General features: G+C 47.0%; 1 protein-coding gene across 4 annotated transcripts in view; it reads left to right on the plus strand.

Annotated features, from left to right (window-relative positions):
* The first annotated feature begins 10,105 nt into the window (after window positions 1-10,105).
* The window catches only part of TRABD (TraB domain containing), a 35,040-nt gene continuing 30,867 nt past the window's right edge, over window positions 10,106-14,278 (plus strand). Inside the window, exon 1 of one of the 4 annotated variants that reach the window (XM_039570864.1) lies at window positions 10,106-10,211. The gene's annotated coding sequence lies outside the window, so the exon portion shown is untranslated. Of the gene's footprint in view, window positions 10,212-10,777; window positions 10,937-13,969; window positions 13,994-14,278 lie in introns of those variants that run through there. The other 3 variants (XM_039570865.1, XM_039570867.1, XM_010395548.4) reach the window with 3 other exon arrangements.

Genomic DNA, 14,278 nt, shown 5'->3' on the forward strand with positions numbered 1-14,278 from the left:
GACCCGTGTCCTTGCGGAGGTGAATGGTTAGGGCTTTTCTGTAATGCAACAACAGTAGAACACCAGAGGTTTTTCCAAGCCTTGGGGTCTGGATCCATGGACTTTTACAGCTTCCTTGAATTGTTCACATGAAGTGTGCTGTCCTCAAGCAAGCATTGCTCTTGCCTGCTGTAAAGGTCAGGAAAAGCTTATTCAAAGGAAACAGTCTGCATGCAAACAACACACCACACTGGCATCATTGCTTTAATCAGGATAATAATCTGTCAGCCAGCCTGTCCTTTCTGATACTCAGATATGAAGAATCTTGTTTAGGTCTCTTATGATGATAAAATCTTAAGCATTCTTACTACAATTTTCTATGAAAAATGCCTGTTGCACTATTCATTCTATAGCTTGGCTGTAGGCAATAAAGCATTAATCAGCATGTAGAGAACATGAGAATTACAAGAAGTTTTCTTGGAGTTTCTTAGAGGAAGGATAGGAAGGATTGCTGAAAACTTTTTTTTTTTTTTTTTTTTTTTTTTTTTTTTTTTTTTGGTGAGACATTTTTCATGTACTTTTACTGGTCTTCATGGGATCATGAGGGAAAAGTCCTGCTTAACTAACTTAATTTCCCTTTATGACAAGACCACCCATCTGGTTGACCAAGGGAAGCCAGTAGATGAAGGATTCTTTTTATTTTGACAAAGCTTTTGATACAGTCTCTCTTAGTATCCTTCTGGACAAAATGCCCAGCACACACAGCTGGATGAGTCCATAATACATTGGGTGAGCAATTGACTGATGGGTCAGGCTCAAAGGGTTAGAGGGAATGTGGTGACATCAGGCTGGCAGCCCATTGCTAGTGGGGTGCCCCAAGGATCAATTTTAGCGCAGTTCTCTTTAAAGGTTTTATAAATTATTTGGATGCAGGAATAGAATCCAAATTAAGTAAGTATGACAATGCTAAACTAGGAAAAGCTTTGGACTCCCTAGAGGATAGAGAGGTCTTAGAGAGAAGTGGAGATAGACTAGAGCTTGGCAATAATGATCCATGTGAAATTTAACAAGAGCAATGTGGGATTCTCCACGTGGAATGGGGTAATCATGGTTGTATGTAACACTGAGGGGCAAGAGGCTGGAGAGCACAAAGACATCTGCGGGTTTGGGTCAATGGCAAGTTGAATATGAATCAGCAGTGCCCTGGGGTGCGTCAGGCACAGCATCACCAGCTGATCAAGGGAGGGGATTGTCCCCCTCTGCTCTGCACTGGGGTGGCCTTATGTTGAGTGCTGTGAGCATTTTGGATGCCTCAATATAAGAACTACATCAAACAGTGGAGGCTGAGCAAGATGGTGAAAGGTCTTGAGGCTGTGACTTAGGAGAAGCAGCTGAGGTCACTCGGCTTGTTCAGCTTGGAGAAAAGAAGGCTGAGGTGTGACCTCATCACAGTTGGCACCTTCAGGCGTGGGGGATGGTGCTGATCTCCTCTCCCTAAGGACCAGTGACAGGACACAGGGAAGTGGAAGGAAGCTGCATCAGGGGAAGTTCAGATTGGGCAGTGGGAAAAGGCTCTTCACTGGGAGGGTGGTCAGTCACTGGAATAGGCTTCCCAGGGAAATGGTCATGGCACCAAGCCTGTCAGAGTTTGAGAAGCATCTGAGTGATGCTCTCAGTCATATAGTTTACTTTTAGGCAGTCCTGAGGAGAGCAGGAAGTTGGACTTGATGATCCTTAGGGGTCTGTTCCAACTCAAGATACTCAGTGATTCCACGACTCATAACTACCTAAGCTGACACTTTCCAGGGCAGCTATTTATGAGTCAGAAATAGAACTTTTTTTTAAAGTCCAGCAACAACAATTCCTCAAAAAGTGTCTTGAAAACGATTAAGGTAAAAACTACTATTTTTCTCTTTTAAAAATAGCATTTTAACTACTTCTTTATAGCACTTCCAGATTCTGAGCTACAAAGTTGAAAGCTGGCAAGGTACTAGAAAGCTGGGGAGGGAGGGGTGTTCTGGTTCTGTAATTTTTCAGGAATAAGAAAATTATAATATCCTACACTGGAGAAAAAGAGAGTTCTTATTTTGCATAAGTAATTAATTAAAAATTTGCAGTGATTCTTAATTATACACAATTCTTCCTTTATTCTTGAGGAGGAACAAGGACTGTTGTAGTCAACTCAAGGGTGCCTAATTCCTCCCTAAAATAAAAAATACAGTAAACCATCCTTACAGAATTATACAGATTCAAAAAATGCCTCTTTATCTTTGAGTTAAAGGAGGATTTCTGCTACACAATAATAACTTAATTTTTCCTAAGCAAGTACAAACAGCAGAATGTACCCCTAGGCATGTAAGACTTGATTCTTCACTGCATGGAAAGGTCACTCATTAAAAGCAAGCCCAAATTTAAGTACAGCAGTATTGGGCTGATGCAAAGACAGAGTAAACACAGGAAACAAGACCTGTAAACTTTGATGGGAGCTTTATCTTTCCTCCCATCATCCTTCAAAATATCTAGATGCTATTGCTATCTGCAAAATCTCTAATTCACCCCTTTCCCCTGTTTTCCATCAGCTTTGTAGACAACTAACTCATTAAAAAAGAAAGACAATCAAGGAACACATGCCCTTTATCTTTTTGCTCAATTAATCAAAATATTTAGGAAAAAATACAAATTTACCTAGCAGATCACAGCTCTCTAACACAATTCTGATCATTATTACCACCCCCAAGATGTTTGCTTGTGAAAAATTTCACTTTCAATATGGAATCTCCACGTGTGAAAGTAAGTTCCCAACTGAATTTGGATTGTCACATTTACAATTGTTGTGAATGGTTTGTATCATAAATGGTTTTGCTTTGTATAGGCAGCTCTGAGATATGTCACTAGGACATTATTAGTGTCAAAAAATATAGCACTGATATTGAGCATTTGTGGACTTGCAAAGTCCTCTATTTTGGTGTGTCTCATCTATTTCTGTCACAGTTAAGTAGTAGTATTTCACAGTCTTCTGCTGATAGCAAGACTAACTACATAAGAAAAGGAGCCCGAAGTCAATATATTTATTAGAACATTTGGAAGACATAGCTGTTAACTCTGGTGTGCCATCTGTGAGCACTACTTTTCTTTTTTTTTTTTTTTGGCATGGTGTCCAGTTCACAGATATAATACAATTTTATACTGTTATAGTTTTGTTTTCTTTTCCCAAGAAAAGCAGCCAATTTAGGCAGTAACCTGTCTGGGGACTATTCAGGTTTTCAGATGGAGAAATTTTGTTGCAGGGCACAGGCAGCCCTTAAGCAAATGGTTTGGGAAGTTATTGCTGTGAGTTCCTATATTCTCACTAGAGATGGAAGGGCAGATTACAAGAGTGCTTCTAGGCCACTGTCATGCCAGGTAGAATGATTTGCATGAACCCTTACAAGTTCATTAGGGGCACTAAACTCTGATTAAAAGGTGGTAACTCTTTAAACCGCTCTACCAGGACCACAAGCCCCAGAGCAGGTGACTGAAAGCTGTTCATTGTGACCATGTGGTAATTTTAATCTTTTATTTTTTTCCTAATAGAGTCCTTTTCAAACTTGTCTGCGTTTAACCAGTAAGTTCTCCACCTTTTCAGACATCTTGAGGATGTCTCCTTCCTTCTCTTCACTCTTATCCTTAGGTGTATGCCCCAGGATTTTCTGCAGAAAATTTGAACACATTTAACTGCTTGGAAATTGCACCTCCTCATTTCAAGGTCCCTTAGAGGACACAGGCATGGGAACCTGACATTTCAACTCAAATCCACGGGAGTTAATTGAATATTCTGATATGCGGTAGGTATAACTTTGGATTTTAGGTTCTGATTCTGCATTGTACAACTACTCCCTACTACTGAAATATACACAAACACAATGTAACATTAAGGTGCCCTAATGATTTTATTAGCAATTTAATTATTTTTTCAGGGGAAAGGCATTATGAAGGGACTTTTCATGTGTTAAGCACTTTTCCATCTAATCTATGAAGGCAAAAGCAGCTGGGATTTGTGAATCAGAGCATTTCTAGATATTAGTAAGAAAGGGATTGTAATCATGTGACAGGCTTGATTTTTAAAAAATTTAATTACATAATTGAAGGAATACGATATAACAGTATTGAGGCTTTCCAGCTTTAGCCCACTCACAGCAAGCTCCTAGAGCCAGGTCCTGTAGGCACTGAAGTGAGACAGAACTTTGCCAGGGACTTCAGCTGTGCAAGCTGTGTCCTTAAATGAATGCATGTACACATAAGGAGTCATACAGCTCATGCAAATAGGGGAGCTGGTGAGCGGGCAAGTTGATTACAGCACTTTCACTGATTCCACATATGGATGTAGTATGTGGAAAAATGTTTGCACCACCTGCTCAAATTAACTCACTGTTCTTTGCTTTGAATGATCTCCTGGGGAATCACTGGAGAGGAGGAAGCACCCAGCTCTTTCAATCCCCAGTTCAATCTGCTGTAGGAAAAGCTGTTAGTGCTTATGTATGCCCCAAGGCTTGTGAGAAGGGAGGAATTTAACAGAAAAAAATCCCATTGCCAAACCAGGGTTTTCAGTACAACTTTAAATGAAGTATCTGGACCCCTCATTCTCTTTCTTATGTCCACATCTCACATTGACATCAGCAGTGATTTTCAGTGCTTCATTAACTGGTCTTTATCTTCAACTCATTTGTTTACTTATTTGCAGGGATTACAACCAAAGCCTCCCATAATGCCATACAGCTTTCAAATCTGAGGCAGACAAGTGTGCATTATGGATTGGAAACTGGCATTAGCCCAGATTTTCTGTTCTGTAGCTCTAATCCAGTCTGTTATTAGTTGAAGACAGCACCGTGTGATTTAATTGTTCATGTGTAGGAACAAGACCACATATAATAACTCTGTTGTCTCTCCTTGTCTTCCAAAGCTTAGGGGGGTTAGGCTTTGTTGTGGCACTTGTGGTTTCCCCTGGTGAACAGAAAGATTAATTTGTGCAATCCTAGACTTCCTCGCAGAGGTACATCTCTGTTTTGCCTTCTTTTCCAGCCTTTCCTGTAGAGAAGCACAAGCTCTGATTTGCCTCCTGGTCGAGGAAAGCCCAGAGCAGATGTCTCACATCCACCTTGCTGTCACAGCAATGCCATGTTGCTCACTCTGCATGCCTCCCACACGAACGATCTCACAAACAGCCCTGTGCCAATACAGCTTCTGCTAGCCAAGATGTGTTACCCGTAAGTACTAGGAATGTGCCTACAATGCACTCTGCTATGCAGGTCTGCTACAAATTGAATGTAAAGGGGGATGATGCAGAGGAAGAACAAAGGAGCTGTAGCCTTTCCACCCTCTCTGCCATCAGCACCATCCTCTTCCACAGGCACACTGTGGGCTGCACAGCTGCCTGTGCCCATGCCATACTCTCCAGCACAGCAGCTAGGCTGGACCTGGGCTACTAAATCCTTGCTCACAGTCATCAGCTTCCCACCGAGTTTCCCTTTACAGCAATCACTCATGATGAACTGTCCCCACACATCATGCAAATTTTAAGGGTAAACTGTAAAGTCCAGAGGCAGTCGAACTAGTCCAGTGTGTGGTTCGGTTCTGATTTACCAAATCAGCTTTGTTGGAGCCAGTTCCAGCCACAGACAGCAAATCCGTTGTAGAAGCAGTGTAGAAGGAACAGCTCCGAGACCTTCCCAGCCTCAGGAGCAGATACACCAGTGCACGGAGGACTCTGGATCTGCATGGCACTCTTGACATGGCAGGCTGCCATCTCTGTGGTGCCCGAGTGACAGTACAGTCGTATCCATCCTGGGCGCAGCAGACTCGCTCTCTAACTTCCCTCTTAGCGCGTTTAGATGATGTTGTTTCAAAGCAACGTGAATACACTCCACACTCCCGACCCGAGGGAGTGAAGCACGCTGGAGGTGGCCCTCGGGTGCTTCTCTCAGCGATAACAAACAGCGAGTGAGACCGAAACGGCAGAAACCTGCGTCTCCTCCAGGGAGGACGGTCAAAGAAATTCAGCGAAGCTGCTAGTCATTCTGCCTTTCTCCATCTGCCTCGCAGTCTGACACGGATGATGTCTCCCAAAATCGCGCCAGAAAAGAAGACTGAGGGCGGGCTGTGGGGGTTGCGGGGTGGCCCCGGCGCCGCGCGGGGACCGCAGCAGCCCCGAGGGGGCGCTGGCGGAGCGCGGCCGGCAGGGGGCGCCCCAGCCCCCGCGGCAGCGCCGCTCCCGGCCCCGTTCCCGTTCCCGCGATCCCGGCGCGGTCCCGGCGCGATCCCGGCGCGGTCCGGCGCGATCCCGGCGCGGTCCCGGCGCGATCCCGGCGCGGTCCCGGCGCGGTCCCGACGCGATCCCGGCGCGGTCCCGGCGCGGTCCCGGCGCTCTGCTCCCCGCGGCTGCCCCGCCTCGCCTCTGAGACGCTCCCGTCTGTATCCCGGCGAGCCATGGTCACACCACCCCCGCCTTGCTCCAGGGCTGGAAACGCCAGAGGTGGTGGGGAAGGATTCTGCGGAACTGGGGAGCGCTCAGCAGTGATGTGTCCAGGTGCGTTTTCCAGGCAGTGTGCAGTACCGACCCCAGCCAAGTGTCCATGAGGCCGGGACTCATGGAGGAAATGTTAAGGCTCACTAATCTAGAGAAGGCAAGAGGAGACGTGACAATGTTTAAACAGGTAAAGGCTGCTACAAAGAGAAAGCTATCCTCCAGTCCCACAGAGCAGGAGCTACTGGGCTTGGATACAAGCAAACACCAGTTTAGGTCAGATGCTTGAATAACATTTCTAATGCTCAAGGTTTTTTGGTTTGGGCGGTAGTGGTGATTTTGTTCTTTATTACAGGTTCTTAAGAACTTGTTGTGACACGGACAGACATACGGCCATCCAGGAAACAGCCTGGTGCCTTCCCTGGAAATCTGTTCAGGCACTGATTCAAATGTTTCACTGGGTCTCTATTTGCTACAAACCAGAGATCACTGGAGACAACCAGCTCTTCTGGCTCATGTCACCATTACTTCTATCAGTTCTTAAGAAACCTAATGTAAAAATAACTTGTTCAAAAAGAGAAAGAGAGCAGAATGGATGGAAGATGAAGGCAGGAGGGAGGGAGGAAAAAAAGGAAAGAGAGGAAGGGAAGGCAGGCAGAAGTGCACTTAGCTTCCCCTCCTTGTTCTTAGCCCTGGAAATCCCAAAAATTCCTGGAAATTTCTATGCCTAAGAACAGTGGCATGTGCATGAGAAGCCTTTCTGACTCATTACACAACAAACTTACTTCAGATATACTGTATATACAGATATTTCAGTTAAAAAAAAGTGCATTTTTAGTAGAGTTGAAACACTGAAGAAATTCAGGAATCATCTATCATGTCCTGTCTTCACTACTGGTATTTGCCATTGATCTCAAAACAATCTCACATCAATAGCGATATTTAAAGAAGATATTCAAAGTATTAAATGTTAAGAACTGGATTTACATGTTACACTAGGCCTCAGAAGACACCAGTGACCCATCTTGCAACTGCTAATTAACAGAGTGTTCAATTACCACAACTCTCTCATTCATTACTCACAACGGAGCAGAACACAATTTACAGTCATGCAGGCCCCTGCAGAGACACTACAGTTGGCAGAGGGATCCTTGGCACAGTCTTGGCACAAGGGCACCTCTCAGACCTCCTGCTGGCAGAGGTCTTGCTTCTGATAAATTTCCTCCCATTTCAGCCCTCCCTGTACACTCTCAGAAGTGTTGTGCACCACATACTAAGCTGAAACAGCAGAGGCAGAATCTCCAGCCACACTGTTTCGTGTCAGTAGAGACCTGCATCTTACTTTAGTCCTTGTAAAGGCATGTTCAACCACCACAGCACTTGCTGAGCCACCAAAGGAAACACTGCCTGAAGTAAGTATACATGCAACTACCAAGACTGTTGACATAATCAGGGTGCAGCTTCACGAGCTAAAATAAAATCAGGCCAGCAAGGTCGCAGTATTCCCAAAAGCACAGTGCTTGTCAATCAGATCAGATCAGGTGAGGTCTTTCCTGCAGGCTAAGGCAGTGCTCCCATGCTCTGACCAAAAAATCATTGAACCTTTGCAGCTGAAGCAGTGGGAAACTTGGGAACAGACCTACAGTCTGTCAAGGGGCTCACAGAGTTCGCACAAAACACCCCTGGTGGTGAAGTAGGAGGAGCTGCAGTCAAAAACATACTGAACTGTCACTCAGCTTCAGTATCAGCTTGAACCAAACACGTGACAGTACAAGTAACTGGGGCTTGAGTATAAGCCTGGCACACACTGATAGTTGAGCAAATCTGAGGATAAAAACTGTGATCAGCTCTGTAAGGGACACTACTGCAACTTGAAATTCAGGCTGCTGAGCATAAGGACTCTCACATGCTGCTTAGCCAACCTTCACAGGCTTATACCTGCTCCAGGACAGCCCTGTGGTGGATCTGGTGCCATGGAAAGCTTATGGCTGGGCAAGGCCTGGAAGAGGTGGGATTAGAAGCAGACTCAGAAGCAAGCAGCTGTGGCCAGGGGGAGCAGCTGCATCTAGGAATGACACTACTCAAAGGGCAGATGCCAATAAAGCCATCAGGCACACTCCCCAAAAACAGCAACCAACTTGTTCTGATCTAGTACAGTGTCCCATCTTTCTTGGTGGCCTTTACTCACCAGTTGTGGGAGAACAAAATGAAAGTATTTAAATCAGTGTACAGCACTAGATTAAAATACCCAAAGTGAATTTTTCTTCCTTTTCTGTTAGACATTGGATGTTTTTTCCTTAGAACTGAAGGTCTGCATAGCTTATACCTTACTTGATTAGGTGTGTTTTGATCATTCACACATTAAATGCCTGCTCTGTGCTTTTACAGCAAGATGAAACAGGAAGTAAAACTCCCAACTGTCTCAACATGTCTGGACTTGATTTCCACATACTTGCAACTAATCCTAAACTAACCCAGGATGTGAAAGTAAAGTAAAAAAAGATCAGAAAACACACCTTCACGTCTGTTCAAATGAAACTGTATTTAGACAACAAATGTGTGCACAGACTAAATGGGTGTTTAAGCCATACGGTCACTGAACTGTGACTTATCAGAAGCAGGAAAAGGATAGAGACAATTCCAAGACACAACCGGTTGCTACAATCAACTCTTGACACATCTTTTTGAAAACAAATGTTTTCTTGACCAGTAATATGTGTCAGCCTATTAATTTGGAGTGTCACCAAATACCCCTTGTACTTTAATAGGTGGTGTAACACAGATTTTTCACGTCTTGTGGGCGACAGTTAACTCTGTTCCAGCAGAAGAGGCCCACTGGAAGAAAGAAAGCAAAGGGCCAGAACAGCAGTGGCAAGCAGGGCTGTACATCGAGGAAATAATGGGTAACTTCAGAGATGACGTCGTTTGGAGTGTGATATCCCTGCGATTTCAGTCTTCATTAGACCCACGGCGTGTTTGCACATGGACACCCCAAGCAGTCCCACCCCTAAGGGTTCTCTCTTTACACCTGTACACATTCCCAAACGGCTTCCAAGGACGGCCACGCGTGTGCCAGCACACCGCCAGCAGCCACAGCAGGCACGGACACCTGGGGAGCGCTGCTGGCTCCGCGCCCAGGGCTTGAAGGTCGGTGACAAGCCGGACCTCCTGAACCGAGCCGGGCTCGGGTGCGAGCGCTCGCCGCGGCCGCAGAGCCGCTTCACCGGTACAGGGAGAAGCAGCCTCAAAGACGTGGCTCAATTCCCTGCCAGAAGGGCCCCTGCCCCCCAGGGAAGCTGAAGGCACCTCCGCACGCTCCGTTCCGGGGCTCCCGCAGAAATCCCGATGGCCCCCGGCGACCCTTCCACCGACACAGGTCCGGGCGGCCCGCTGTGACCCGGCGCGGACACAGGGCGGCGCGGACACAGGGCCGCGCGGCCCCGGGCCGGAGCGAAGCGGCCGCCGGCGGGGGGGGAGCCGCGCGGAGAGAGCGAAGGAGGAGGAGGAGGAGGAGGAGGGCCCGGCGGAGTCCGTGGGCTGGGAGCTGTAGTCCGCTGCCGGCCCGCTGCCCGCAACCAGGAGCACGGGAGGACTACAGCGCCCAGTGTGCCCCGCGGCGGCCCGCGCCCGCGCTGAGTCGTGCAGCACGTTGTCCGGCTAACGCGCCCGCCCGCTCCGCCCGCAGTGGCCCGGCCAGCGGCGGCTCCGCCGCTCTCATCGCCCAGCACGGCAGGTCAGTGGGGACGGGGGGACGGCCGGGCTGCCGCGTCCCGCCGGGCCGGGGGGCGGCGGGGCCGTGCTGGGGCCGGCCCCGGTCGCGGTGGGCGCGTGCAAGGGGGAGCGGATGGAGGATGTCGCGGTTCTCCCCGTGCCCCCTCGGGAGGGGAGGGGGCTACGAGCGGCGCTGCCGTGTCCCCTCACTGCTCGCCCTTGGCACGCGCCCGGCCCTGCCCCTCCAGCTGTCGGCTCGGAGGTGCCGCTGGCAGCGCCCGCTTGGGCAGGGATGTGGCCAGGGCGCGGCGGCCCCGCTCGCTCCCGCTGCTGGAAGTGCTCCCCGGGCCTGGCGAGCGAGTTGCAGCTGGGGCTGGTCTGGCGCTGCCCCGCCGGTGACCCCACAGGCGGCGGGCCGAGGGGCTTTCTCCGGGAGGGGGGCCTCCCGGCGGGCGGGCGAGCGAGCGAGCTCCGCCTCGCAGCGGGCGGGCTGAGGCGTTCGGCCCCGCTCGCGGGGCAAGAGGAGGCCGGGAGGCCGCTTCCCGCCCGCGTCCCGCGAGGAGGCCCGCGCTGCCCTGCCCTGCCGGCCCGGGGAACTGCCGCTGGGCAGGAACCTTGTGGGGAACGCGACTCCTGGGGCCGTTTGTAAGGTCCTGGGCCCGCGTGTCCTCAGCTCCTTCGTTACGGCTGTTCCTGGTTTGCGGGTTCACGGACGTGGCACAGCGCTCCTGGTCCAGGTGTTTAGTGGTAAGAGCGTGGGATTTGTTTGGTTCTGGCGGGGAGCTGCGGAAAAGCCGAAACTCACAGCTCTTCTTCTTTTTTTCTTTTTTAGGGTGTTTTTTGTTGTTGTTGTTGTTTTTTTGGGTTTTTTTTGGTCTCTTAGCAGTTTTAGAAAAGCAGTCTTAGAAAAAGCAGTGGCTTTTTCTGCTTTTTCTGAATTCACCTCTGAAAATAGTTCAGATTAACCCGGGTCTTGAGCACAACTCGTGTCACAGGTATAGCCTGGGCTTTTCTCTTGAGGAAAATACATGTACCGATGCAGGTGTCCATACAACAGAGGTGTTTATTTTTGTTAGCTTTCAGGAAGAGAGTATTTTTCTTTGGTAAAACTTTGCAGAAAGTTGCAGCTGATGGGTTGTAAAAGTGAGGGAACGGGATGGTCTTTTACAAGTTAGATGCTATTTTGCAAATGTGGTGGTGACAATAGTGTGTCTGGAACGACTTCACTTCTCCATTTTGTAGAGGCATGTATTTGTGCAACTACTGTTCACCTCATTAATGGAAGTACTCCTTCTTGGAAAGCTAACAGAGTAAAGCAAAAAAAAATTTAAAAACCCAAACCAAACAGATTCCAGGGGTTTCTCTACTGTATTTTAGTAGACCTTGCACAGCAGGGGTGTAGGTTCTTGGTTCAGTCTGGACCGGGCGTAGACGGTGACGAGAGATCTCTATAGGCAGGTCTTGGGACACATGGGGTTTATTGTAAAAGGCGTGCGTATAAGGGCACTGCTCAGAGCTGCCAGACTCAGCTCTGAGCAGGCCCAAGAGAGCAAGAGAGTAAACGGGTGAGAGAGAGAGAGAGAGAGAGAGAGTGTAAGAGCAAGAGTGGAAGTAAGAGCAGGAGTGGAAGAGGAAGAAGTAGTAAGGAATGGTGAAGTCCTGGTTACAATACAATAAATCATCTTCTGTACTGAATATTCTAATTGTCACTAACCAATCTAATACAAGATACAAATCCTATAGCATTTACATACAGCCTGTAAGAGTTCTTATATTACCATAGAGTGCTACATCTTAACTTCTAAAAACTACTCTTTGGACCCCTTCTGCTGAGCTAGTAGGGTCTGCTCTGACCCTTGGACCTGCTTGCAAGCAGAGGGTATTGTTCCATCAAGAGGGGATTACCTTCAGTCGGCCATACCATTGTTTTCCAGTTGTTCAGTAACTAAGACTTGGTATTTCAAAAGTGGCTTTCATTTCGATGTTGCCTGTAGTTTTCATATTCCCAAAATCTTTTGTCAGGCAATCATATTTATAAGGCTTTCCTATTTCATCTTCCCCAACATCGGGGGAAAACACATGTCCATTTAATTATCCTAAGCTAAATGAGTTTATTAATTGAAAAATCTGGGTTGTGGCTGTGGCACTGGTTTGTGCCCTGCTGTTGGTGGCAGTCAGTAGACTTGCAAGATTCAGTAACTTGAATTGACTATTGTATTGTAAATTTTAGTTGTAAGTTGCTTATTGTAAATTTCAGTCCTCCCAGTGTCTGGCACTCTGGCATCTTAACTGTAGACTTGGATATTGTGTAGTTTGGTGCTAGAAGAGTTAGATTGATTTTTCAGTGTATTCTTTCTTCCATATGGTAAATATAATGAAATGCTGCTGCTGCCACCACAACTGCGAACGAACCACGTGGTATTGGCACCTATTTGTGGGCGAGTCATATGAGTGCTTTTTTAAAATAACACTTTTTAGAAAGCATCTTCTTTTTCCTTATTTGCTATTCAGGAAAAGTGAAGAAAGATATTTGGGGCAGTCTTTGAAAATGTAGAAATGAGAGCAGGCCAGAGATAAATGTGCTCCAGATTTAATGGGAGTGGTCTGTAACTGTGTCTGTCTGAAGTGATATCACAGCATGTGCTTTGCCAGCCAGTGCCAGTGGGAAAGAAGGATTCTGCAGCTCTCCTTGTTCTGTCAGGGGAAGTTCACTCTGTTTAGCAGCCCTGGTTGTCTCTCATAGATTATTTAGTACAAAATCTCACCAATGTATTCTCTTGGTGATGTTATTAGATTAGAAACATATTTGCAAATACCTATGTGAATTGAATGTGAGGTCAGACCTTCAATTATTGAATGTTTTTTTAAAGGGCCATTCAAATTTCAGGTGCTATGAACATGTTAGTTAAGGCTGCAGTTTTGTATGTGAACTTGGAACTTTAGCAGTGAGTATTTTTCTCCCTTCCTAAAACAGGACTCAGGGGAACATAACTTTAATATTAACTGCAGTTTATAGATTTGTCGGAAAATGTGCATGCACTCAGTGACAAGTTCTCTTCCTTTACACTTCTTTTTCTAATAAGAAAAAAAAAAGTAGAGGAGTTGTTTTCTACTGCCTCCTTCCTTCCCCTGCCTGTAGTTGACTTGGTTTGCAGTTTTGATTGAAGTCACTGAGGGATGCAGGGACTTAGCATGTCCACATGCAAGAATTTAAGTGTCCTGATGACACTGCATATCAAGCTACAGGAAAGACTACACTGGAGCTCTGAGAGTGTCTTCCGGTGGGTAAGCCCTTCAGGCTGTCTGCAAAATAACCCTGTCTCTAGGGTCAGTGCAATGTCATGCTTCTATGTTGAGAGGTCTGTCTATCTCAGGAAGGGTGTGCCCGCTTTTGAGAGAGAGCAAGAGCCTGCACCACAGCCGAACACCACCATGACTGCTGCTAAAATTGAAGAAAGTCTCCAATCACCTGTGTACTGCACCTGGAGATCCTGATCTTGCCTTGCTAGGATGCATAGCTTGTGTGTTGCACAACTGGGAGCCGTCCTTCAGAAAGACAGCAAGACAGCCAGTTACAGCATAGCCTGTAAAGAAGGCCTGTGTGTGAGGAACCAGGATCAGGAGTTGCTGAGGAGTTTTCTCATTTCTTGGAAGGGCAGCAGATAGTCATGGAAATAGAGATTTTTTTTTTTTTTTTTTTTTTTTTTTATTTATATATACTGAATTTGTCAGGTACAGAGTCCTTTCCAGGTTAAATGAGTAGTACAACAGCTGGATCGACTTGGAAACGGGACAGCTTTCCTGGTGAGTGTGTCGATAGTATTGAGCTGTTAGTGTTATCGTGGGGCTTCTGTGACTGCAGGCTGGAATTTGCTGTCCTGGAGCTTTGTCTCTGAGGTCTGTCGTGAAACCTGACCCTTTTCCCTCAGTTCCCTGCCACAGTAGAGCTCTGTGTCTTTACTTGTTGCCAGAAGATGAGCCGATGTCATATAATTTTTTCAGCTTTGTGTTTCACCTGATGATTTTGAAAGAGTAAATCAGCTTGTTCCCAGGTGTTGTTTGGAGACTAGGATGAAAGGGACAGGCAGA

This window comes from Corvus cornix, chromosome 1A (assembly GCF_000738735.6).
Source record: "Corvus cornix cornix isolate S_Up_H32 chromosome 1A, ASM73873v5, whole genome shotgun sequence".
NCBI classification, from domain to species: Eukaryota; Metazoa; Chordata; class Aves; order Passeriformes; family Corvidae; genus Corvus; species Corvus cornix.